At 42.0% G+C, this 23,325-nt stretch overlaps 1 protein-coding gene across 2 annotated transcripts in view; it reads right to left on the bottom strand.

The window, feature by feature from the left end:
* LRRC3B (leucine rich repeat containing 3B) overlaps positions 1-23,325 on the bottom strand; it is a 152,755-nt gene that overhangs the window by 93,956 nt on the left and 35,474 nt on the right. The gene's annotated exons all lie outside the window — the stretch shown is intronic.

Raw genomic sequence — 23,325 nt, 5'->3', positions numbered from 1 at the left:
AATAAATAAAATCTTTAAAAAAAAAATAAAAAAAAATAAAATAAAATCAATATATTCCAATAAGTTTGCATCTAAAGGAAATCCCTTGAATTTTGAGTTGTATTCTCTCCATTTGAAACTCTCTAGAGAAATTAAAATGCATTTCTCTGAGCCCCTGAGTTGATTTTCTGAAATCTGAGTAATTGGGGTGCCTTAAATGAATGGGATCACGGCAAGAAGGTGTTAATATCATGAATCCTTTGTGGAACATGTTCCAGTGACCTATTCTTCATAACAAACCACCCTAGAATTTCTTGGCTTAAAATAACAACAATCTTCTATTGGCCTGAATCTGGAATTTGGACAAGGCTCAGGGAGGAAGGCTTGCTTCGGGCCCTCTCAGTATCCACTTAGGGCCATTGGATTCAGAACTAGAGGATTCACTTCCCAAATGACTCACTCATGTGCTCAGCAGTCTCTGTTAACTATCGGTGTTCAACAGAACTGAGGGTCAAGAACCTCATTTTCCACATGGTGTCTCCGTGTGCATCTCTCCATAGTTTCTCATAGATTTCCTCACTTCACGGCGTTTAGGTTCACAAAGAGAGCCCTGCTAGGAATCAAACCTTGCCTGGATAGTGAAAACCTGAACAGTTAAACATTGCCCATTATACAAATAATCTAGTCTTCATACGATTTTATAAATATTAATCCAGAATTCACTGGACAAAGTAAGCCAGTGAATCTAACTCATCCTTTGGATGATTTAGGTAAATGGATCAATTTTTCTTCTATTTACTGAGATTATTTGGAATGTGAATTAGTGCACCCACTGTGGGAAACAATACAGAGATTACTAAAAATAATTAAAAATAGAACTATCACATGATCTACCAATTCCACTTGTGGGTATTTATCCAAAGGAAACAAAATCACTATCTCAAAAATATATCTGTACCCTCATGTTCACTGCAGCATTATTTCCAATAGCCCAGACTTGGAAACAACCTAAGTGTCTATTAATGGATGAATGCTAAAGAAACACACACACACACACACACACACACAATGGAATATTATTGAGCCATAAAAAAGAAAGGAAATCCTATCATTTGTGACAACATGGATGGACCTTGAGGGCACTATGCTAAGTGAAATAAACCAGACAGAGAAAGACAAACACTGTATGATTTCACTTCTATATAGAACCTAGAGAAACAAAACAAAACAAAAAAGCAAAAAAAAACCCACCAAAACCCTCTTAGGTACAATGAACAGATTGGTGGTTGCCAGAGGCAGGGGCTGGGGGAGATGGGAGATATGGGTTTATTGGAGGACTAGCCATTTATAAATTCATGATAATTTTCTGTGTGTGTGTGTGTGTGTGTGTGTGTGTGTGTGTGTGTGTATTTAATGATGGTTCCACATAATAAAGACCAAATTCCCTATCATGGCTTTCATGGGCCTCTGCAATTTAACTTTCTTTCTAGCTCAATCTCATAGCTTCCTCTAGCTTCTCATGTTTATCCATCTTATCCGGGCCTTATGTTGACTCATATTCAAGCTAGTTATTGACAAGTTCACCTCTCTTAGTAGACTTATAGTGGGGGACTAAAGTTCCTTGAGAGCAAGAGACTTTATTCCAATCAGTTTATGCCCCCACAACTGTCAGCCAAGCCATGCAAGGAGTGGGTGCTTATACATTCTTATTGAAAAGATGAATAATTCAACACCCCTTGCCTTTCCAATTCAATCATTCTATCTCCAAGATGGCAATATTGCTCTTGAGCTGCTCCACAGGGGAGCTAATTAATTCTCTGAAACTGGAAAATGTTTTGAAGTTCCACAGTACTTTGGAACCCTCAAGAACATTAATATGTGCAATAAAGACATTATTATTACTTCCCTGACACATAAATGGTGAATAATCCATTTTAATGTGTTTGTTTTGAATATACTCAACAAATTTGCAAGAAGTAATGTATCGTTGGCTCATTTCTACTAATGGACACCTTGTGTGGACTGAATAAGATGTGGCCTTTTCTGGTTCTATTGTTTGTTCATTTCTCTAGCTTTCAGAGCTGCTGTTATACGTGCTTCCTGCCAGAAAGGTACCCATGATATGACAGCCTTCTGGAGGTTCTACATCTTGACATATAGTATGGGTACTTATGAGATTCTGGGATTGCACGCTTAGTCCCCTAACCATACAATTTCTGTAGGAAATGTCTGGTAACTACAAAGCTGAGTGAGCCAATAGAGAATTCCGATCAGGTGGAGCTATCAGTTTCTTCTTGGGAATTCTGGAAAAGAAAACTGGGAAGATCGGGCTCATCTCTCTGTTGGCTAATGCTACAAGATATAAACCATCGGAGCCATGACCAGGCATGACATCTGCCATGTGGAGAAGGCCACACTGCATTGTGAATGGTACAGCTTTATCATTCACAATGTGAGTGAATGATAGTGAGAGGCAGAGAGAGTCCCTGTGAGGTCTGAGTCCCTGGATCCAGCCATTTGGAAGTTCAGCATGTCTCTGCTTTTCCCTGCTTTTATTCATCCTCTCTTTTCAAGAAATCGCCTTTTTGCTTAAACTAGTTCAAATTTAGTTTCCATCAGTTGGGACCAAAAAAATTCCAACGAATGCAACATCAAAGAAAGATTTGAGAAATGCTTCTCATAATATGTTTGATTAAAAGGTTCGAGAGAGAGCAACTGGGGACACTTTGAGATGAGGCTTATACTTTGAGAAGTTAAAAGCCCAGTGAATAATAGAAATGGAACCCTATTTTTTTCAGATAATAAAAAGAGGATCTGACATGTAAAAGCGGGATCCCAGTGTTTGTGATTTACTAGCATGTAGGCTTCATGAGGGTAGAAATTGGATTCTTTACCACTGTACACTGATGACTACAATGGAATTCTGTACTTAGTAGGGGTTTAATAAATATTTGTTCAATGATCTGATGCATTTATTTATTGCATCTCGTTATTCCTAGTCAAAATATGAAAAATGACTTCTTATTGAATTCACCCTATAAACCAGCCACTGTGCTCATTAGACCCATCATTTAGTTTATTACCAGACCTTGGAGTGGAGTTGGGGGTGACTATGGATTAAGAGAACTTGTTCTGAGATTAAATAGTTTGTTCAGTGTGCATGCAGATTCTACATGTTGAGGGTCAGGATTTGAACTTAGGAGCATCAGTCTCCAAAATGTGTGCTCTCTCTAATGTACCACATTCACATATTAACATATAGGGCAGAGATCTCTTCTGGAGCAATAAACTAAAAGGGGATAGGGTTGGACTGGACTATTGCTTCACATATAACTCCACCTCTAATTATCAAGGATTTAGTGAACACAGACTTAGTCCTCGTTTTATAGACAAGTAAGTGCAGGTCTACAGTGTTGCCTCCAGTACTCGCCAGTCAAAATCTCCTTAGAAAGTCTTATGATCAGGATGGATGCTCTCCTCTTATTCCCCTTTTCTTTCCGTAAGGAAACTTCATTACAGCCCCTATCCCCTGCAACCCTTTGGCCTCACTGTTCCTAATCCCACAGCTTCTTACTGCAAGCACCTGCTACTCTATGCCTGGTCCCTTGAAGGGGAACCCCAGAAGTGTTAGGGGACTTACTCCCTACCCCCAAGACTGATGGGAATTGATGGATAAATACCCTACACACTACTCCTCTGTTGGTTTGACTCTACGGAATGTTCTACACTGTCTCCGAGAGGTCCTCAGTGTGCTTGTGCCCCAATTACCCATAACACCAATTTGCTCAAAAGTAAACCGTTTATTGGTTTCCTTCCCTTCCATGTCTCACTTCCCTAGACCTCTCCCCGAACTTTCCAGATAAACGACTCAAACTCTCACCTTTATCTCAAGGGTCTGCTTCTGGGCTAACTCGAGCTAAGTCATCTCTCTGACCCCTTTATCCTCATCCCTAAGGGAGAGGGTCACATTACCTGACTGATGAGTTTGAAACAAGAAACTGAGCACTGTCTATTACTTCAACTCTTTTGAAGAGGACAAGTTCATAGGACGTGCATGTTTGGACTACTCTTTGCCATGGGCTTAAAGGCTTGCCTTCATGGGAATGTCTTCAGTTAGCAACTGGATGGATGAGTCAGTTTAATTCAGGAGTGATGTATTAAGACACTCCCCAGGTCTTTACAGATCTAAAATCATGCTCTCCAATCAGCTTTATCAGCAATATTTTGATAAAGTGGACATTTTGAGTCCATCAAGATTAGATTCACATGATTCATAAAAGCCAACATGTGGAAACAACCCAAATGAACATTAACTGATGAATAGATAGACAAAATATGCTATATCCACACAATGGAATATTATTTGCCCTTTAAAAGGCATGAAATAGTGATACCTGCTACAACATAGATGGATCTTGAGAACATTATGGTAAGTAAAAGAATACACTCACAAAATACCACATATCCTATGATTCCATTCATATGCAATGGCTAGGAGCTCTGCAGAGACATAAGACAAATGAGTGGTTGCTTAGGGCTAGGGTGTGTGGAGGGGAGTGGGGAAGGGAGGAGACAGCTAAAGGGTGTGGGGTTTCTTATTGAGGCAATAAGAATGTTCTAGAATTGACTGGAGTGATGGTTGCCTGTATCTCTTCATATAAAAACTATTGAAAGGTACACTTCATTACTTATTTATTTATTTTTTTATTATTAACATGTAATGTATTATTTGTTTCAGGGGCACAGGTCTCTCAAAGTTAGGTCCCACCGTGATGCAAAATGCCGACATGAAGGGAGGCTGGGTTAAAGGTACATGAGAATGCTCTGTACTATCTTGGTAACTCTTTTGTAGATGTAAAACTATTTAAAAATAAACAGTTTTTAAAATTGGGTGTAAACTTGGGAAGGTTCTGACTTGGAAAGGTTCAAAACTTCTCTGACTCAGTTTCCCTACCTTAAGAGAGAACAGTACTATAATACTCATCTCATAAATCAACTGAGATAGTGTATATAACACTACTATATCTGGCAAATAACCTCTCTCTTTATCTAACTAAAATCAAGACCTAGGTGCATAAGGCAGAATCGTCAGTGTATCTCACGCATCCCATTTTCCCCCAAGATCTCTTTTATCCTCCTATCTCCCCAGATATGAGGTTTGACCTGACAAGGTGTGGTCAGAGTAGCACTCTTACTACTACAATTTAACAGGTATAATGAGCTAACTCAGTTTGCAATGCCAGAGATTTGGGGGTGGGGGGGAGAGGCCGAGAAGGTGGGTGACACTGACAATTGATGCCAAAGTGGCCCTCCTTAGCAATTAGTTGTTCTTGTTTCTTTTTCCTCCCATCGTAGCTATTTTTGTTGTTATTTGTGTTTTGTGAAATGGTATCATTCCATCAGACCCACAAGTAAGCCTCAAGTTGCTGATGCAGACTTTCCTTTCCTCCTTCTGTAGCACTTATGGAAGGCAGCACAATATTTCTGCTGGCTGGTCTGGAGTCAGTTCTGTATCTAATTATGGGGTTGATTTTCTTCTTTTGTATTAAAGTTTTTTCCACCCACTGGGGGTGTTAGGGATGTGACAAGGAAGCTTTCCCTATGGTCCCTGTTTCATTGTAAGAAGTCAAGGGCATGGGGGAAATGCCCTTGTTGGAGTGGAGGCTGGGGTTTCAGTCCTTTCTCTAAATTTAAGGGACAAAGGAAGCCTCAGACAAGCCATTTAATTCCCCAGGCTTCTGTGTGTCCTTCATAAAATGAGAGGATTGGCCTAAATCATCTCTTCTATAACTCTTAATTCCTCCTAGGATTGACATGCTCCACCATGCAAGCATTTTCCTGAAGTTTACTGACAAGTAGTTGCCAAACACCAGAGGAGTGCTGATATGTAATTAGCTAATATTCTCTCTCATCTGTTTGCAGCATCTTGATGGGAAATCATCCCTGGGAGCAGCTCTCTGTTCTGGTGTATGCTCTGAGAACAGATTTAGAGAACACAGGAAGAGGGAATTACGGAGACAGCGGATCCCTCCAACATGGACAGGGATGGTGGCATTCTGTTACGATTCCGAAACATATACAGAGAACCCAATGGAAGGCTGGTCTCAGTGCCCGGAAAAGGAGTATTACATAAGTGCAGTTTTACTTTCTGCGTTAATCTTTGCTGAGGTAATTGCCTCCGTTCTATTTTTCATGTGTTGTCGGCAATGCTGCATGGCCTACTGACAGTTGTTCAAAAAAATAGAGATCATACTCAAGAGGAGAGGTGCAATATTCACACATGGCCAAAGTTCTTTGAGCCACAGCACTCAATTCCTCAAGAGCTACATGGAGATAGGCACTGCTAGCATTTAGCAGGAAGCAAGATTGAGTTATGTTTCTAGGTTGTTGGGTGTATCTGGCACACACCTCTGGATGCAAGGAGTTATGCAACAATTTCAGCAAGGGGGGGGCGGAGGGGCTTTTCAAAATGAAGGAAACTGAAAGTCTTATTCTTCTCTCTACTCACCATATATTCACCCTCAGCCTCCCTATGCATCACCAAATAGAACTAAGTATGCCACCTGAATATTCTCTCTAATTGTCCACACCACACTATCAGCCCCCTCTCCAGTGCTGTCTTGATTCAGAACATTATCATTTATCACCTGGGTACTGTACTACCCTCCTAAATGTCTCACTGTCCTCAGCTCAGCCTCCCTTCACTCTCAGCTCAGCAGCGGGAGCAATCCCCTAGCCTGCAAATGTGTTGGTCACACGCCTTGCTCAAAATTCTTCAGTGGTTCCTAATCAAACCTGAACTTCATCATACAGGCTGTAAGTCTCACTATAATCTGTCTTCCAACTTCACTAGCTTCAGCCTCTGGCATTTCCTCTTCTTCTAGGGTCCAGCCAACCATAGCTGATCATGGTTCTCCCTGGATTTACCACACTCTTGTGCCTCTCGCTGGGGTATGGCCTGGCATCTCCAACTCCTGCTTCCAGGTTCTCCTTACCTTTTAGGGGTCTCTCACCAACATCCTCCCCAAATTGCCTGTCCTAACTCACTAAGGACTACTTCCTTCTCATTTCCAATGTTCCATGTACATACTTTCAATATGGCTATAATCAAACTAGCATTTTCAGGGTGAATTCAAGTGCGATCATCTAAAGGCTGAGACCATGTGATGAATCTTCAACTCCTTAGCACCACACCAGATAAGAGGTGCTCAATAAATGCGTTAGGATGAGATGGAAAGAGCATTTTCTAAGCACCTAAGATATGATAGGCTCCACATTTGACTTTGGGGAGACACAGGACGGGAAGGGAAAGTAAGCAGCCTATGACTTACATCTGGGAGAGTGATAAAAATAATGAGAGGATGGGCAGAGATATTAATAATAATAAATCATGCATATTGAAAAGTCAATAAGCCAGAAAGTCCTTGAGTCTTGGGTAAAATTTAATAAATCATGGAAGGAAAAGCAAACTAAGGGTATTATTAAGGAAATAAGAACTTTGACTCCAAATGACTCCCACTCCCTCGGTGAGTGGAAGGCCCCTGGAGTTCTCACTATTAAAGCCTACTGGCATATTTGAGAATGGCCATGATAATCAAGCATCTAGCCTATGGAGTGGATCCAGAAATGTAGATGTTCCAAAACAGGGGAATCCCTGTAATCATTTCTCATGATCTGTAGAGATGTTAAAAGGAATTCTTAAGTGGGTGACTTTACACCTATAGAATTTAATCATAGCTCCCAGCAAAATTATTCTCTTATTCTCCTTAGCATCAAAGACTGACTTTTAGTGGGGAGCGTTGGGAGGTAAAGCAAGACAAGGAGCAGACAGGAAATTATAATGAGACTTGAAGACTATATTATGGAGTTAATATTTTATCAGGAACCACTGAAGAGTTCTGAACAGGTATGTCACAGTCACCTTTGCAGGCCAGGCCAGGAGTCTTGACTGCTGTATGCAAGATGGATGGGAGGTATAAATAGAGGGGTGGGGATAGTGAGAGCATTTAGGACTCTAGACAATAATCAAGGTGAGAAATGTCGGTGTTTAGACAACAGAAGGGTGGATGGGGAGACATATAGACAATTCTAAGGTAAATTAAGGCATCTGATGTTATCTACGTGACACATTATATGATGGATTCCAATTTCCCCTTCCATGTGCTAACTCAGTGGGGTATTCCTAGCCCATCAAGATTTCTGTGGCCAATAGAACCCCAGCACCACTGTGATAAATGCAGTTGGCTGCCTAGCCAAATGACCCTTCTCCTCCCCACCATTCTTACAGTGGAGCCCATACCTCACTGTAGAAGCTGAAAACCTGCTTACCCAGCAGACTTTGCAGTGAAAGGTGGGCATCAGACATGATTGCAGTCAGTGGAAAATAAGGAGAAGCTTGCTGCTAGGAATTTTTTAGTCAAGGCCTTTCTCCCTATAAAAAGAATCACAAGAGGAACAATATCTTTCTTCTAATGGTCATTCACCTTGTCATGCCTGTGTGTGATGCCTAGAACCATGGCAGCCATCTTGAGGTCATGAGAGACAAGCATGGAGACAGAAGCCATTATGTTGAGGATCAGAGAAGAAGAATGGAAAGGACCTGATTCCTTATTGATGTCATTTGAGCTTCTAAACTCACCCTGAAACCACCTACTTCCCAACTTTTGTTCTATGAAATACTATAAAGCCTTGTTTGGGGTTTTTTTGGTTTGTTTTTAAAGATTTTATTTATTTATTTGACAGAGAGAAAGATAGCAAGAGCAGGAACACAAGCAGGGGGAGTGGCAGAGGGAGAATCAGGCTTCCCGCTGAGCAGGGAGCCCGATGCGGGGCTCGATCCCAGGACCCTGGGATCATGACCTGAGCCAAAGGCAGACGCCCAATGACTGAGCCACCCAGGCGCCCCAATAAAGCCTTGTTTTAAAAGTTCTTGCTACTCAAAGGGTAGTCAGTGGACCAACTCTATCAGCGTAAACTGGAACTTGTTAAAACACCAGACTCTTGGGCACTATTCCAGAAAGACTGACTCAGAATCTGCATTTTAACAAGATCCCCAGCACCCGTTTAAGCCACTTTTAAGTGAGGATTCTGTTACTTTCCTTTGAGGCATCCTAAAGAATATACTCACTAATATAGTTCCTTTTTTAACTAGAATTAATTGTACTTTCTCCTGTTATTCCGCAATATTTGACCACCCCTCTATCACAGTATGCATTTTATTTTGTCAAATACATGTAGCGTCATTAGAACTACCTGTGGCAGTCTGACCCATACAACTTCATGAATTCCTTAAGAGTAGGCCCTACATCCTACTGACCTTTCTGTTCCCTTTTCTGCCCAGCGTTAAGCTCCACAAAAGCAAATATTCAAATATTTGTTGAATGAAAGAATAAAAGGAGTAATCATTTCTTTGTAATTCCTCCGGCCAATGAGAATTTTAGAACCTCCAATAGGAAGCCATAATGGACTCAAAGGTATGCTCGTGATCTGCCTTGGACAATAAATGTATTCTGTTTTCTTATTCAAAGATTTTTCCAGGCAGAGCCTTGCTCAAAAGAGCTCTTCAGAGGCAAAATGCTCAATAAATCTTGGGTCTTCTTCATGGTGGGTAACATGCTTGCCATCTTCCTAAAGCTTAATTGTCTTATTGTCACTGGAATAATGAAAGTCATCTTAGGGTTACCTTGGTCCAAGTCACCAGATCCAGCCCTCTTGGGACCACTCTATTCATATACTGATGGATTTAAAGTAATCAATGCTACAAATTAACCCACCATTTAGCAGCAAGCATTGACCACTGAATATGGCCAGGAAGGAAGTTTCTGGCCATCCAGAGTTCAAGGAAAAGCCAAAAAAGAGGCAGGCACGTTCAGCTGACTCTGCTTTCCTTAAAAGGCTCTGGCAGTGGCCAGGCTGGGAGAAGCTAGAATGCGGGGATAAATATAGAAAATTGATTTATCTTTTTCATTTAATAAAAAGCATCCATAGATTTCATAAAGTAGAAACCCTGCATATAGGTCATCCAAACAGAGGGCACACACACGCTTTTAGTAATCTTACAACACCTACACAAACACATCGCCATGGGGTTTGACTTTCTGTTTTATCCACTATTTTGTAAACACACCTTCACAGCCCACCATGTATCTGCATGCTGGTCTGCTCCCTCAATATCTGGCAAAACAACAGTCATTTAGGTGTGGTAAGTAAAACCCAAAACCTAAGGTGAAGAGATAGGATCTGTTCCCGACTCCATGCTGGTTAAGGGTGAGGAGTGAACCTATCCCAGCCTGTTTGTTCAAATGAGTGCCATCCTTCTGACTGTGAACACTCCTCAATCTCAAATTTTAGACTGGATAAGAAAAACCATACACTGATTTAGAGGAAATCGTTTCACAAAATTCATGGGAATTATATGAGATAATTTAGAAGAGGTTGCACTGAATTCTGTCTGTTACAACAATTTCATTTATTTACTGACAGCTCTAATTGGGCAAAGGGGCAAACGTGATGTAGCAAAATAATCCCTAGCAGTGCCTGCCATAATTCAATATTGTCAACTGAAAGCTAAACTTTTTGGACCAAATTGCCCAATAAGGGCCACAGAATACCACACATGGACAGCTGTGGTTTTAAGTCCGCAATTGACTTTGCAAATAGGAAAATTGCAGAAGCTATTTCAGAATCTGGGAAGGCTTATTAGCAAATTTTGCCTGTTCAAATTATGGCCTAGATTGAGAAAATCAGTCTTATAATTGTTGGGGGCATTTCTTTCACTCCCAGAAGAAAAACTAATTTTATGTTTATATTAATAAGATTTTTTGAGACTATTCATTTGGAATTCAGTGGAAGTTAATTCCCCAGAAAGGAGTTGGTTAACCAATTTATAGAGTTTCCAATTTGGGTTAACAGACATCTTACTCGTACTTATGATAAATGCACAACAAGAAAGAGAGCCCTGAGGAGTTAGTGGCTTGTCCAAGATCCCTCAGTTAGAAGCAGAACTAGGACCACAGCCTCATGACCCCTTTTAAAGCAGCAGTACTGATCCGGTGGTAATTTTGCCCCCCTAAGAGATACTGAACAATGTCTGGATACATTTTTGGTTGTCACACTAGGAAAGAGCTGCTGCTTACATCTAGTGAGTCAGGGCCAGGAATGCTGCTAAACATCCTCTAGGGCACAAAACAGTTCCCCAGCGTGTAGTGATGAGGCTAAGAAACTCAGGGATAGATGTATCATTTAAATGATATTTGCATATGCACATGCAAACACAAAAGTCACAAGAAGATAGGATAGATACATTATGTCTAACACTTTTTATAAGCAAAATGGGAACAGTAAGGACAACAGAAAAACTTCAAGTTTCCCCTAACACTTCTCTTTTGCTCGTTTCACTTCCAACACCCGCACATCCTGCCAGCCCCTCTTTCAAATAATATTCCCAAAAGAGCTGCTTTGGGCCACCTCCATGGATACCTCCCAGCTCTGGCCATCACTCTCTCTCTCCTGGACCACTGCAACATTCGAAATGGTTCATCTTCAACTCTCCCCCTGTTCAATGTTTTCTACTCAGCAGTCACAGTGACCTTACAAAAGTAAACCTGATCATGTCCCTTCTTTGTATAAAGCTTAGGCTCCACTGGGATGGGCCCCATATCCCAGCATGCTGTTGGAAATGAGTAGGGCATATTTGTGGTTGTCATTATAAGTGGGGAGCTACTAGACTTTAGTACCTGGGGGCAGCAGAAACGTATCAGGAAACCTATCACCCCGTAACGGGAAGGATTGTGAAGAACTGACTTGCCCAAGCTGTTGAGCACCTCTGATGAGATGCGTCGGCCTCACTGCCTACCCGCTCTCCAGCTTGCTCTCTGTGCTCCAGCCAGTGTATTTGGTGTTCCTTGAAACTGCCAGGCATGTTTCATTCTCAGGGATGGGGCACTGGTTGCTCCCCACCTCAAAAACTTCGTCGCCCATATCCGGATGCCTTGTTCCCTTTCTTCTTTCAGGTCTCAGCTAAACTGTCATCTGATCAGAGAAACAGCACATCGCCCTCTTATCTAAATTAGCATTCTCTTCATTAAGGCGAGGTGTTATTCTAACCAATGTTTCTTCCTTTCATTTATCAATATCTGATGCTATTATCTAACATATTTTTCAGTGTATTCTGTCTCTTATCTGTCTCTCCTTTCGAGAGCGAGGTCCAAGAGGGCAGGGATTTTTGTCTGTTTTGCTCATCTTTGTATCTGCAGTGCCTAGAACAGCACCTGGCACACAGAAGGGACTAGACAATATCTGAAAAATGAAGAAAATGAATGCATGTCTTTACTTAGCCCGAAAATTATCCCTCTGGAAACATATGATCAGAATAGAGAGAATAATCATCAATTTTCCTTTAATTTGACAGCTGTATATTTTCTTAAAAACCTAACAATACCGGCGGAAAAAAAAAAAAAAAACCTGCATTCACCAAGGACTGCTTGGAAAATTATACTTAGGAAACAGTCTTAATTATTTGGTCACCATAATTTGTCTTTGTGGACTGAGTAGTATAAATAGGTCAAGCTATTTTTCAAGAACTTCAGGAATCATGGAAGAAAAAGAATAGAAAAAGATCTATTCACATAAGATATCATTGAGAATCTTTTTAAGGGATGCAAAGTTTCATGGGCTATTTTGTGCTGACAATCTTAAACATATAAATTTAACAACAATGGTGAAGAAGAATTCCTCCCCATTAACTTTGGTGGGAGCTGGGCATCTGGCAAAACTGTGATTGCCCTGAAGCCTAGTTTCAGGCCCAGGAAACAAACTGCTCCTCTCAGGGAAAAAGTATGAGTTTGGAGAGACAGTCCTTTGATGAGTAGGCAGAAGTCAGCTTCCTCTCTATCTTTCTGAGCTCTGACTCGCCCCTGTGTCTCCATTAGCCTCCTGGCTAACAAACAATAGGGATGTGGCAAAGCAAGGAGGTTGCTGTTGTGGGGAAGGAAGCGCCCGTAACACTCATTGCCATTTGAAATTGTTGGCCCCATGTGTTTTGGGTCAGGTTCCATAGACCCAGAGCCCCAGTGTAATTTCTGTGCAAGTGATTTATTGGGGGCTCCTCTCAGAAGAAGGGCAGTATAGGAAGCCGGAAAAATTAGGGGAAGAAATCTAAGCAAGGAGGTAATTTCCGGCTGGGATTTAGCTTCAGCCTGATCCCCTGGGGAGATCTGGAATGCAAAGTGTACCAAGGATTTGGTCCTCCCGGGGCAAGGAGACCTGCTTTTCATAACCCTTTGTCAGTCAGTCTTGGGCCTTTGACTGCTCAATAGGATGGGACATGACCCCCCTGGGGGCAGCTGTGCACCCCAAGCAGCCAACAATCACAGAGGCTGTGAGTGGGGTGCCCCTATCCTGTGAATGGGATTTAGATGAGACACCAACAGCATTTGCTTTATGTCTGCTAGAGTCCGAAAGAGACATGAATCACAGTTTAAAAAAAAAAATACCCCAAAGCACTTTCTCTAAGTATCATGCTTTGGCACAGCATTATTCACAGTGGCCTTGAGAATCATGTCTGGCATCTTGAGTTTCTTCTGAGGGAACTCTGCTAATGTAGGGCAATGTCGACATGGTATTTGCAATGCCGAATAACAAACATCTCCTTTTCTCCTTGAAATGTTCCAAGCATCTTACAAAGAGCCATATTAATAAGTCTCAGAGAACGGTGGAAGAGGTTAAGAATAGATGTTAAAACATCTAACTTAAAAATTTGAGAAAGGAGTTCATTTTATCAGCAAATTTGAGTAATAATCAACTGAAGTCACTGCAGCAAATCATTTAGAAATGATGCTTGCAGATATTTTCTTTTCACTTGTTTTCCTTTTTTAAAAAAGATTTTATTTATTTATTTGAGAAAGAGAGAGAGTGCGTGCATGGGGGTGGGGAGGGAGTGGGGGGGTGTAGAGGGAGAGGAAGAAGCGGACTCCCTGCTGAGCAGGAAGCCCATCTCAGGGCTTGATCCCAGGACCCTGAGATCATGACTTGAGCTGAAGGCAGATGTTTAACTGACTGAGCCACCCAGGCAGGTGCCCCATTCACTTGTTTTCCTTAACAAACAAACAAACAAACAAACAAATAAAAATATCTCTGAAGCAGCATCATCTAGTCCAGGATTCTCAATCTTAGCACTATTTACATGTTGGGACAGAGAATCTGGGGCTCTTCTGTGCATCGTAGGATGTTTACCAGCATCCTGACCTTTATCTACTGGATGTCAGTGGTACCCCTGATCCCTCTCCACCCCTCACGTTGCCAAATGTCCCTTAAGGACAAAATTGCCCCCACTTGAGAACCATTAGTAAAGCCAAAGAAACTCAGGATAATCTTTGGAATCATGGCAGGGCCATAGACTGTGTGTCTTGAGCAAGTTTTTTAGAAAGTTATTCTAAATCTTGGTTTAGTCATATGTGAAATGAGAAAAATACCTAGCTTATGGGACTGTTATAATGATTTCAATGAAAAACAGCAGTGTGGCACAGAACCTGGCACATTGGCCAGTGCATATGTAGCTCTCTTCCTTTCCTTCTGGACTAAAAACTTGCAAAATGTTTTTGAGGGGCACCTGGGTGGCTCAGTCAGTTAAGCCTCTGCCCCTTGGTTTTGGCTCAGGTCATGGTCTCCCAGTTGTGAGATCAAGCCCCCTGCATCCTGCTCTGAGCTTAGCATGGAGTCTGCTTGAGATTCTCTCTCCTTCTACCTCTCTGCCCCCTTTCTTTCTCACTCTCTCTCTCTAATAAATAAATCATTAAAAAATTGTTTTTGCATTCTTATGGGTACAAAAGTGATAAAAGGATCACTTTATATGAATTAGGACAAGAAGTATGGTTGCACTTCAAAGATCTAAGTTTGAGAGAGAAAAAAGAAAACCCTAATTCCTTCTAATTGGAAAAGATGTCATTCCCACTTGTCCTCTTTCAGGTTTTACTGAATATTCTTTGGGGAAATTATACTGGAAATTTAAGTAGGCACTTACAATAACTAACCTTTTCTGAATGATTACATGTGTACCAGATACTATTCTAAGAAGTTTATACGGATTATCTTCTGAATAGATACTAGTATATCTACTCGATTTATAGATGAGAAGTAGAAGAGAAAGGTGAAGCAATTTCCCCCAAAGAACAGAAAATGGTGGTGTTAGAATTTATATTGAAAAGGTCTATTGGAAAGTAGAAGAGCCAGGTCAGCATCTACAAGGACAGTTGGTGGTTTGAAGAGGGGAACATACCAAGAAGCACAGCCATAATATGTTGCCAACCCTTTGCTGACCCACCTCTGAAGTCCAGTCCTGGAGGCACACTTCTTCCTTAAATTAAGACCTTAGAGGGCCTAGGCATGGAAGTGTTGCTGTCACACGGCATATGTAATTCAAATTAAAACGATAAAAAATATGAATTTAGGATACCCCAAGAAAGTCTTAATTTTTTCCCATGATGAATATATTGATGCTTTTTTTGAAACATCTAATATCACATTTTTTGACAAATATTTTCCCCATATTTAGCTTGGCTACTGTGGATCTCATACTGATAACCTGAGGGTTTTCATCTTCCCGCAAATGTCTCGATATTGAATCAGTGATCTTGACCTTGACCCTGGATTGGAAAACTTCGCTTTACTCTCTTAACCCTGGTTAAATCCCCTCATTTGTACCCTCCATGTTCCTTTTGATCTAGGGCAGACACCAGCAGATGTTTTCTTTAAAGGGATAGATAGTAAATGGATTAGGCTGTGTGGGCCATGGGGTGGGTCTCAGTCACAGTCAATTCTACTACTATCGTTCAAAAGCAGCCACAGACAGCACATAAAGAAATTGACATGTCTCTGTTCCAATAATGTTATATTTACAAAAAAAAGAGAAAAAGGTGATGGTCCATATTTGGGCCATGGGCCATTGTTTGCTGATCTCTGATCAAGGGTACTGTCATGCAACATTATGCAAAATTACACAATAAAAACAACAAGGCTTATGGGGAATAATAGAGTTAGGAGAACAAGAGTCAAAAACTTCATCAGTGACACAGCAAAAGATAGGAACCTAATAAAAATTCTGTCACAGTTTACACATGTTAAATCGTTAAGAAACACACAAATACTACAAGAAATATTGAAAAATACCTAAAGTTTGCCTGTAGAAAGGTGCTTTGGAACCACTACACTTTGTGAGTTATTGCAAAGTGGTAGAAAGATCACTCAGAAAGTTGTAATACCAGGTGTGGATGTGTGACTCAGGATACATGTGGTTTAGCCCACGCTAGCTTGTAGATGTGTGAGGCACATATGGGGGGAGGGTTGATATCCCTGTGTGGCTTGGTTCAGCGGCGTAGAGTTTTCTGCATTAACAGAGTGCTTCCTGTGGATGAGATCACACATAAGCAAACACAAGATTCTTGTTATGCTCAAATTGTTCCTCCATACATTACTATCACTGGAACAAAGTCAAGGTTTCAAAATGAGTGTTATAGCAGAACTGATGCCTCACGGGCATCTCAATGTTAACACATCAGACCATAATATGTCCAGCTGTTCTTCTTTGCAAAGTCTTGCTTTCTCCATAAAGGCTGTTGATGCCATCAACAACTATCCAACTGCCTTAAACAAAAACTTCGACATGATCCTCAACTACTTCTGTCTCACTCACTACATTCAGTCAGTCTTCAGCTGCTGTGTTACCTTATAAATATGTCTCAAATTCATCCTCTCTTCTCCATTGTGCATGTGTTCAGGCTTACCATCTCTCGCCAGAACTCTCACAAAGTCTTTTTTTTTTTTTTTTTTGCTTCCATTCCCATCTCCCTACTCCCAATCTTCTGTGTAACCATCATCGTGATCTTTCTTGGAGCTCTAAAAGTAAAGGCATCGAGCTTAAGTCCTTACTTTGCCCTGCTATCTGGATGATCTTGAGTAACTTACTTAATCTTTCTACCCCTCAGTTTCCTCATTTAGAAAATGGGAATGCTAATACATCTTGTGTCATAGGATTGGTGTCAGGATGAAATGTATAAAATGCTTAACAAAGTCCAGTATATTATTATTATTATTATACACACTCAGTAAAATGGTAGTTATGTTCAATACCATTAATATAGTCATGAGTATCACTTATCAGCATCGTTATTGCCATGATCAAGATAGCATCATTCTGGATGAGTTTTCCCAAGCGGACATACTGGACGTTAACCCTTTATGGCATTCACTTGAATTCAGTGCAAAGTAAGTGATACTTATTTTGTGCCTACTGCATCCAGAGCAGCATCAGGGTAGATACACAGTTGAATGTTAACACCTAGGCTGACAAAAATATCATAGTAATATCTCCAATTTAAAGCAGATTGTCATGATGGCTATGAATAAAGTCCAAAGGGAATATAGACAAAGAGAAATTCTAGGGGAGGATTTGGGAGGCCTTTGGGGAGAAGATAGGATTTGACTAGTCCTGAAGGATAGGAAGGGTCTTTAGAGGCAGTTATGAGGAATATGCTCCACTTGGAACCATCCAGGGTTGGGTGTGGCTTGAAAAGGGCAGGTCTTCTGTTGTGGCTGCAGTGGGCATGAGGTGGGAAGAGGGGATAGAACACGGTTCGCTGATGTATTGGGTTGCAGTGAGGGGTCAGTGGGTACTACTCAGTCTACTTCAAAGTGAAGTCCAAGTCCACTCATTTCATTCATCTTCATTTCCACCATTGGGAAGTAGACTGAGCTGTAGCAGTCTCTGGGGATAAGGTGTTCCAGGTGGAGGAAGGCACAGGCCAAAGCTCAGTGGTGGAGATATGCTGTGACTCTTTGTGAGTTGCCTCTAAACTGGAGTGGCTTGAGCACAAGGTCCAGGGGTAGAAAAGGAGTACATAGGAATAGGAATTATTATTTTTTTAATGTATCAGGCTTTTTCGAGGGAAGAGTATGAGAAGATGATGTCTTGCCTTTCTAAACCAGCTGAGCCAAGACCATCCTATGATCATGAGTTTCCAGAGGGTAACAGTGATGGGTTGACCTTGAGAGCTTTTTCCCACTTGAGTGGGTGTGCCCCAGTCCAAGAGCAACCCCTGTATCTTGCTTCCACCAGTTTTATGCTGAGCTCACCAGAAATGTCAGCCCCAAGTTTCACTCACTGAAGTCACTCCCAGTGAGACCAAAACCCAAAGCATTCCTGGAAATGTGTTTGACATTAACAATTGAATTTCTAGTGTCTGAGATGTGCTTGCCCCATGGATGTTTGCTTGCAAGAGCACATAGGAAAGACCAATAGAGGGCGGGTTGTTCATCCTGAGAGCCCGGGGCACACTCTGTCTGGGTCACAGAGGTGTCAGTGTAGGGTCAGATGGGGTCAGGCAAACAAGTCTCTGGTAGTATGGCCTGAGGGCACTGTCCTTTTCTAGAACTTTCTCAAACTGTTTTCTGCAACAACAGAAGATATGTGGCTAAGAACTGACAAAATTCATTATCTTCTAATTCCTAACCTGGGTAAACCAGAGATATAATAATTAGTAACCAGGCACTGAAATATGACAACACAGAGAGATACTGGCAACATCGCTTCCTCACGCTGGGGAGAGAAGCAGACAGTGTGCCTGGCAGGGGCTTGGTAGATAAACCACCCAGCATTCATGCCCCTGTACAGAGATGAGTCAGAGGTGCCCTGCACTGTCTCCTGAGTTCCAGAAGGGCCAGTGTCCCACAGCAGGACCCTGATAGAGAACACACCCTCTACTGGCTGCCCCACATATTTACTCATTTCATTCTCACATCACTATAATGATCTGGGTACTGATATTCATCCCCAGTTATAGATGAGGAAAGCAAGGAATGAAACATTGATTACCTTGCCCAAGGTCACACGACTGGTTAGTAGAGGAGCCAGGTCAGGCAGCCTGGCATAAGAATTGATGCTATTTTTCATATAAGGAATCTAGGCTCAGAGAGGTTAGTCAACTTGCCAAAAGTTACACAGATGGCAAGTGACAAGGCTGACATCAGAACTCATGTCCATTTGCAGCCAATGCACTTTACCTACTAATTAGCAAAAATCCTCCCAGAGGTCCCTTCATGCATGCATCCTCCCATTTGATTCTCTGAAGGAGTAAGCCTGGAAATGTCACCTGGAGCCCCTTCCAGTGGTACTTTGCCTCACTCCACTCTACAATCTTGTGCTGAGAAAGACACAAACCCCATGAGGTATGGTTGGGGGGAACCCCCAAGCCACCATGTAACCTGAAGCTACCCCATACTTTCAACTGGATGTTTTCCAAAATGTGAAATTGCTTAATGAGAATTTGGTTCTTACATGTTTCTGGTCCTTGATCCTAGCAGAACAGCTGGTGTTTTAATGAATGTATTGTTCTTCCAAATCAAGGGGAAAAAGAATAAGGTTTGTGCTTCAAGAAAACATCAAAGCCTTTGGTTTTCAGAATTCTTCTCTAAATCACTTCTAAAACACTAGCCACATAAGTAGAAAGAAAGCACTGAAGAATCAAAGCACATTGCAGTGGGATGCATGGTTCAAGCCAGGGCTATGGTACTTCTTGACTGTGAATTTATGGAAATTCCTTCACCACTCTGAGCCTGACTTTTCACAAATGAGAATAATAACAATGCTGGTTATGTTAGCCTCAGGTGAGGATCATCATGGAGCTAGGCGTAGGAAAGATTGTGCAAATATTAAGATGCAATAACATAGTAGGGACACTGCAATATTACAAGGCAGGGGTGTGTGTGTCTTCTTTTAATTCTGCCAATATTAAGTTATGTAATAAATATTTATGGAGTACATATGACATGCCAGACTATTTCTTAGGCTCTGAGGACACAGGTAAATAAAACAAACAATTTCTTGCCATGCATCTTATTGTAACCAAAATAAGTAAATATGCAGTTTGTTAGAGGTTGGTAAGTCTTAAGGGGAAAAAGAAAGCAAGGAAGAGTAGAAGTATTGGGGGAATCATTGCATTTTTAGATATAGGGGCTAAGAAAGATCTCTCTCAGAAGGTTATATCTGGGTCAAGACTTAGAGAAAGGAGAGTGTAGACCATGAAGGAATAACTCAGGATAGTAGGACACTCTGGGGTTCCAAGGAACACACTTTGGTAAGCACTGCCGTGATGGCCAGACCAACCTCTTTCACTCCATGACTGTGGCTCTTTGGGACAAGCAGAGTGTGCTTCAGTCTAGCAAAAAGGAAAGAGACCTTAGTTGGCCCTGATTCTAAACATGCTCTTATAAGTTATGGGGTTCAGGACATGTTATCCCCAAATATGGCACCTTGGCATATTAAATATCTTAAGCTGAAGGATTTTCTTTTTTAAAAAAATGGCAGGAGCAAAACTTCCAACCCCTCACCCTTCTTTCCTGAAAGCAGGAGATAAATCCCCCCATATGAAAGGTAGCCTACCTGAACTGGAGGGAGAAAGACATTCTTCTCACCAGAGATGGGGAATTGAGGGCTAAGAAATCTACACAAACCTTGTTAAACTCACTCTTATCTTCCCGGTCACTTCTTCACCATGTATTACCCCTAGCCCAAATGCCTCTGTCTTGTCAATTCTTTACAAATTTATCTTCTACTTACCTAAAAGGTATAAAAGCTTCCTGCTTAGGGTGCCTGGGTGGCACAGCTGGTTAAGCCTCTGACTCTTGGTTTCAGCTCAGATCATGATGTCAGGGTCCTGAGATGGAGCCCTGTGTTGGGCTCTGTGCTCAGTGTGGAGTCTGCTTGATTCTCTCTCTCTCTTTCTCTCTCTCCCTCTGCTCCTCCTGCTCATACTTTCTCTCTCTCAAAAAACATACAAACAAACAAACAAAAACAAACCCTTAAAAAAAAAAGCTTCCTGCTCTGGCCACTTTGGGTCTTCATTCTCTTGTGAAGTTTCTCATGTGCATGCAAAAATTCAATGAAATGGATATGCTTTTCTCTTGCTAATCAATCTTTGTCAGTTCCATTTTCAGACCCAACCCTAAGAGAATTGAGGAAAACTTTTTCATCATCTCCATAAGCTACTTGCCATCTAATTGTTTCTCTTATCTGGAATCCCAATTCACGAAACCTGAAAAAATAACCCAGAAAGCTTCCATAAAATTGGCAGCTCAAGAGAACCACTCTGCAAAGCCTGCTAATTCTGCAGACTCCCCAGCTCCCATTAGGGCTGTAATCAGAAAGGAACATTCACTATGCAGAGGGTGAGTGCAGAGCTAGCAAGGCCGGACCACTACAGGTTTCCCCTGCTATCAGAAAGTAGAAGGGACCTATGAACCCTTTCATAAGCCAAAATAGCACAAAGTGAAGCAATTACCATTCATTTATATGGAAAAGTTTTTGAGCATTCCCAGACCCCCTCCAAAAATAACCTCCTAGGCTTTTTCTGATACCTTAGGACACATCTTGCTAATGGATGCACAAGATAAATTGAGATAAAGCACAGATGCTCAGAGACGGAGTTCAAAGCTATGTTGGCCTGATGCTGGGATGCCCAGCACAGTCCCCGGGAAGGAATGGGCCGGGCCTCTGCCGCTACTTGGGGTGTATACTGCCTCTCTCAAGGATCACTGCAAAACAAATACTGAATGTTGTTTTCACTTTTTGCCTTTTTTTTCATAAAAGCAAAAATCCTTTCCAGATTTCTCTTGGTTGGCAAAAACAGGTACCAACGTAGGTCTTTTGTAAAAGCTAAGTGGCAATAATGCGAACTTTGAGATACAGGGGCTCCTGTGCCGTCTGCACAGGGGGGGGGCCTGCTTTCCGGTCAGTTGCTCCTGACCGGAGATAGTCAGCAGCGTCCCCAGCCCTGGAGAACCCGGGCAAGTTCAGCAGCCTCCTTGGCATCACAGGGCTATGGAGGAGGTCCGCCGTGTCCCCAACAGCGCAGAAGCCTCAGGAGGTCAGTAGCGACCCCAGAATGAGGAAGCTGGTCTCAAGTGGGCCAGAGACTGCATTTGGACCACCTGCGGGTCAGTTAGATTTAGAGTGTTTGTCGTGGCCAGAGCTCCGCATACACCGCATTCCCTGTGGAGAAGCAGCAGCAGAGCCCTGGGCAGCATTCCCAGGCAACTCCTTCAGCCTGAATTCTACTTAATAAGTACTGGGCTCAAGTTGCTATGCTCAGCTTCATAGCCTCACTCCTTCCAGTGAAGCAAGAATAAAGGACTGACTGTCTCAGTTGCCCTGGGATGTGTTCTTGCCACTCAGAGATGAGGTAAGAGACTCAGAGGTAGAGAGCAAGAGGCGTGCTTCTAATCCCAAGCACGCCTAGCCAGGGACCTCTGGCAAGGGGGTAAATGTTCTGAGTTTCAGTATTTCTATCTGTAAAATGGAAAATCATTTCTTCATTAAATAAGAATTCTCCTGAGGATACACCATCTTGTTGAAAGTCATAACTATGTTAGTTTTAAAATAGGGTGTTTTTTTGTAATCAGTCAAGTGCAGACACAAGATAACACCAGAGGGGTGCCTGAGAGGGAAAGAGATCATGATTCTCACAAGTCCTAGAAGAGCTAGGCATGGCTGGCTGTGCAGGGAGGGGGCCAGATGGGGAGGAAGTTCCAAGGAACAGGCTCAACCAAGTAGGTGGGGAGCAGAGAGAGAGCGAGCACCTGTGGACAAGTGCCTTTACTGGGGGTCAGAGTGGAGTGCACAAGCTAAAGGTGTGAGGAATTTCACTGGAGTGTTCGAATGTCCATAGGTCACAACCAGGGGAGGACAAAAAGAGGAACTTGTGACAGGGACCAGCCTGATCACACTAGTGCACCTGGTCACATGGGTAAAATGGTCACGGCCCGTTTGTGGATCTGTTGAGGTGGCAGGAAAATATGAAGTTTTGAAAACTTATAATACAATGTCCTTAAAGGAGAGAAGATGCTGTTCGAGTCTACCTATGCTGGACATCCCCCCAGGGTAAAAACCAAAAAATTTCCAGGTCCTTCTGGCAAGCCAAAAGTCTCTCCAGGGATTTACATGAATATGCAAATTTGCAACCATATGGATGGAGCTAGAAGGTACAGTGCTGAGTGGCATAAGTCAGTCAGAGAAAGACAACTACCATATGATCTCACTCCTGTGTGTAATTTAAGAAACAAAACAAACGATGGGGCGCCTGGGTGGCTCAGTCGTTAAGTGTCAGCCTTCGACTCAGGTCATGATCCCAGGGTCCTGGGATCGAGGCCCTCGTTGGGCTCCCTGCCCGGCAGGAAGCCTGCTTCTCCCTCTCCCACTCCCCCTGCTTGTGTTCCCTCTCTCCCTATCTCTCTCTCTGTCAAAGAAATAAATAAAATCTTAAAAAAAAAAAAAACAAAACCAAAACAAAAAGAGAGAGT

Source organism: Callorhinus ursinus, unplaced genomic scaffold (genome assembly GCF_003265705.2).
Source record: "Callorhinus ursinus isolate GAN/ISIS: 27379988/994484 unplaced genomic scaffold, GSC_fseal_2.0 scaffold1, whole genome shotgun sequence".
Taxonomy (NCBI): domain Eukaryota; kingdom Metazoa; phylum Chordata; class Mammalia; order Carnivora; family Otariidae; genus Callorhinus; species Callorhinus ursinus.
Note: the sequence above shows the minus strand (reverse complement) of the source record. Positions and strands in the feature narration are given on the sequence as shown.